Consider the following 4,795-nt stretch of genomic DNA (forward strand, 5'->3'; position numbering starts at 1 on the left):
ACCACGGATTTAAAGCATACCCTGTCTCAGACAGGAAGTGAAGGACATCACCACTGATGAAAAAAGGGATGGGTGAGATCAGTATGCTGATGACAACAGACTTTATCAAAGTAGATCGCCTCCCACAGTGGATTAGCATGTGATACTAAACTGAACCCTAAGGACCTTTAGAAGCCAAGTCCCAAAATAACTTCCTATCATCACCTTTCAAGCTTGCCCTCTGAAAAGAACCATTGCAGAGAAAGGACTCAAACAATCATCTTGAAATTGCATACCAGAAGGAGAACCAGGTTAATAGAATTAAAGTTCGCTGAATTAAAATCAGCACTTACAAACTTCAAAAATCAATCAAAAGCCTGGGAGAATAAAGGTTGCCTGGTGTTGAAAAAATACAATTGGATATCAAGTAAGCCGTCATTGGGAGAGAATTCCACAAACAGATCATTTTTACCCTTTTGACTTGAAATCTTCCCTTCTGGACATGAGACACAATCATAGCAGCAAAATGGCCTCCCCTCTTTCATCTTCTTGCTAGTACCCGGATTGCAGCTCTCACTGCATAGAGAAAGGGGCTGTGACTAATTCATAAATAAAAAAAAAAAGACAAATCTTAATTTTCAGAGTAATGAACATCATTCAAGATACTGGAACTTTTTCATACATAAAACTCGCCCAAACAAACAAACAAAATGACTCAACAAAAAACAAAGCCATATTAATCCAGTGTTTCTCAAACTGTTTCCCACTAATTTCAGATGACTTCCCATTCATTCCAATGTGTATTTTACTTTTAATATATTAGACTTGATGCTAACATAGTTTGTGACTGCATTTGGGGAAGTGTTACATATCTGTGCTCTAACAGATTACTATATATGTGCTTTTAACAATAATAGTTAAGCCATTTCTGCCCAACATTGCATATACATAACATTAGGGCTTTTTTGTAATAGAACGCACCAGAACAGCATTCCAGCACCTTTTTTTCCCCCTTTCACTGAGGGAGGGATTCGAAACTCTGACTTTGTGCTGCACCTTTTTTTAAGCTGCAGGCTAGGGAGGGATTCGAACCTCTGAACCTCGTGCTCCACAGCTAAGCACTCTCTCCATTGGGCTATAGGAAAGCCTGTAGTCAAAGTGCTCAGAACTAATATATAAGGTCTTGAGCACAGCTGGTGGCCATCAGCACCTCAAGTATTAGTTCCAAACACTTTGAGTCTAAGCATTCCTATGGCTCAATTGTTAAACTGTTGGTCTGTAGAGCCAGAGGCTAGTGGTTCAAATCCCTATGAGGAAGAAATTTTTTTTTATTATTATTACTTTTTAGGAGGAGAGGTGCTCCATGGCTGCAAAATATAAAGGTTAGTTGCCAGTTGCCAAAAGGGGGGCCGGTCGAGGCTGCAAAACTCCTCAAAGTTCAGCTTTTAAATAAATAAATAAATAAAAGATTAACAAGCCATGAGTTCCTGCCCTTTTTTTTTTTTTTTTTTTTTTTCAAAAAAACACTGTATAAAATAGATCAAATGTGTACACCTGTGGGCTGGGAAGAAATGGGTTAATGGAGCTTACTCCTGGGTAAGTATGGATACCATTGCAGCCTTTGGGATGTTTGGATAATTTTTTATAAACAGATCAGCAACTGCTCCGGAGGGTTAGGAGGTTTATTGAATGAATGAATGAATGAATGAAAGAATGAATGAATGAATGAACGAACCTTTATTAGGCATAGATAGAGAAATCATAAAAGCAAACATAATTAGTCCTAATCCCGTTTATCAAAAACGGAGTTAAGATACTAAATTACTAATAAAACATTTACAGTTCAACATAAAATATCAACATTTTTGACAAATTACATTAAGAAGGCTTGGAAATCACCAAAAGTAAAAATTTAGAAATTCCCTCTAGCACATCTGGTGAGCAGTCATTTAGGACACACTTCAGTTTTGCCTCATCCAAAAGCCCATTCATTTTGCCGAGAAGTGGAGTCATGTAAGTGTGGCGGGATCTAGTGTGCCGGGGACAATAAAAAAGAATGTGTATGATTGATTCAACATTTCCCAAATTACAAGGGCAGAGGCGTTCTTTATATGGTATTTGCCTATATCTGCCTTCTGTGACCTTGGATGGAAACACATTGAATCTTGCCAAAGAGATTGCACGACGTTCAGAGGGGTTGATCGGAATACTCAGATAAGGAGCCATTTGCCCATACTTTAGCGGGATAGAGAAATTAAGAGGGGAGCAAATTCTAGAAGCAAGTTCAAAGAGGTTTTGTGCCTCAATGTCTAGCATTCTTTGCTTTACCCTTTGATAAACTTCAGGGAATGGATAGAAACTTAAAAAATCCAATGAAAAACCAATTGATTCGATTTTTGATTTAATTTGGCTATGCCATTTAGAAGAACCAGACTCAGATAGCATTCTGGATAGAAGACTGCCTGGTTTCACGTTATAATGTAATTGGAGCCAATAGCGTATGGTTAAAAGCCATGCTCTTGATACTAAGAGCGATTGTCCGGTCTCCAAACATAATGCAGAGTATGGTACAGATTTAGGTAAACCCAGGATAGCCCTCAAAAATTTAGCTTGGATACTCTCAAGGGTGTGATTTATAGAGCTAATCCAGATAGGGCATCCGTACAGGAGCTGTGCCGATACCTTGGCATTAAATACCTTGAGAGCAGCTGGTATATAACGATTGCCCTGACTAAAAAAGAATCAATTGGTGCTCTGCAGAGTGACACGGGCCAAGTTGGTAACCAATTTTTGATGAGTACCCCAGCAAAGTTTGTAGTGGAAGTGAATTCCAAGGTATTTAGACCTGTTCCAGTTTCTCCCCTCCAATAGACCAAGTACCTGTGCTCCATGATTTTGAAAAGACCATAACTTTGGTTTTCTGAGAGTTCAGTTCAAGTTTGTTACATTTCAGATAGTCAGAAGTTCTATTTAAAAGTCGCTTAAGTCCAATAGGTGTACAGGATACCAGCACTGCATCATCTGCATAAAGCAATGCTGGAATATGCATTGAACCCAGTTTGGGAAAATGTCCATCTATCTGAAGCAAAAAGGGGGTAAAATCGTGTAGAAAAAGATTAAAAAGAGTGGGTGCTAAAATGCACCCCTGTTTCACTCCCCTTTCGACCTGAATTTTGGGGGTCAATTTCCCCGAAGATGTATTTAATTTGGCAGGTGGTGCCTGTATAAAGGCTGGGGGGATTCAAGATGGCTTCTGACTAACAGCTCTTTTGTTGGAGTGCTCCTAAAACAACATCTGTGCGCCAGTTTTTGGTGCACTTTCTCAGCATACCTAATTTTCTTTTATTGACAAGGATCCCTCTTGTGGCTCTGCTATTTTTTACTTGATTTTATAATCGACAAGCTGTGGATTGCTTTGGATTGGATTCTGACTGCTGGGGAATTCAACAGATAAAGAATCATGGGGAGGAAAAAGAAATGCCAAAGAGTTTCCCCGGGTCAGGGCTCTCCAACGAAAGCTGCCAAGCAACTCTGCTTAGAGGATTTATCAGGCTGGACTGAGACAGCAATTGAGACTTGCATCCCTGCTTCTACAAACAAATTCTCTGTATTGGAATCATCACCTTCTGCTGTTGGAAAGGAAAATGGGGAGTGCTGTGAGAATGCCTCTGAACCTGTTTATGAAAGATCTCTGCAAGCTGGGAGACACAACACAGCTGCTACACCCTCCTCTCCAACAAAGGAAAATACTATTCTTACCGACTGCCTCCTGGAAGATAACACTGACGCGGACAAACTTCAGAACTCAAAGGAGGGTAAGGAGGGTATGTTTCCACCTAACAGTCCCTTGTTGCCTCTTATGGTGGAGCAGTGTGTGATATCAGGGAGGACCTCCTTGATTTTCTTTCAAGAAATAAAATGTATAGCCTCCCGGGTTAGCACCCTCCAGGAGTCAGTTAACTCCCTCCGAGAATTGCTTTGTAAACATTTCGTTGACCCCCAGCCACCACAACAGCAGACACATGGGAGGCATAAAAGCTTTACTCCTAAACCTGAGAGGCATAAAAGGCAAAAAAGCTTAACTCCCAAGCCTAAGAGTGGGGGAAGAGAAAGGGAGAACATGGAGAAGACAGAGAATCCAACTGTATCTCGGCATCTTCTAGTGAAACAGGTGACCCTTGAACTCAAAAAGAATGTGCATAATGTTGGTAAATGGCTAAATAAATTTAAAATTGTGGATTCGCTGGCTAGATTACTTAGATCGGAACCCAGATGTATTGATTTAAAATATTACCAGAGATTGGCTGCCCCTCCAGATAGAACAAAATTGAGGCTGGAATTTGCAAGCCCGACCATCCCCCTGATGCTTTTCAGAATGCGGGGTTTTCTGAACTCCTATGAAATAAGAGCAATGAGAGTTTTTACAGATATAAGCCGGCCACCAATGCTGCCTTCTAAACGCTTATCTGCAGCTCCTCCAGCTGTTATCATCCCAAGGTCAAGGTTTGAGAGGCTTGGCATGGAGCCTACGACTGCTGCTGCTAATGACCCGCTGGAGAGCTATGTAGTTAACTCTCAAAATACTTTGAAAAATCTGCCCTGGACTTGTGCTGCTAATGATTCACAGAGGAGCAGTGCTAAAAATCCACAAGATATTTTGGAAAACCCTCTGAATACAGCCATAAATGAATTGGAAGAGATGACAGCCTCCCTCCAGGAATCCTTGGCAAGGCTAACGCCCAGAATGCCTAGGGTACTTCCCACAGTGGCAGTAGAGGCTATGGTCCATTCAAGTCAGGTTTGCCATGTGGAGGAC

Source organism: Tiliqua scincoides, chromosome 5 (assembly GCF_035046505.1).
Source record: "Tiliqua scincoides isolate rTilSci1 chromosome 5, rTilSci1.hap2, whole genome shotgun sequence".
NCBI classification, from domain to species: Eukaryota; Metazoa; Chordata; class Lepidosauria; order Squamata; family Scincidae; genus Tiliqua; species Tiliqua scincoides.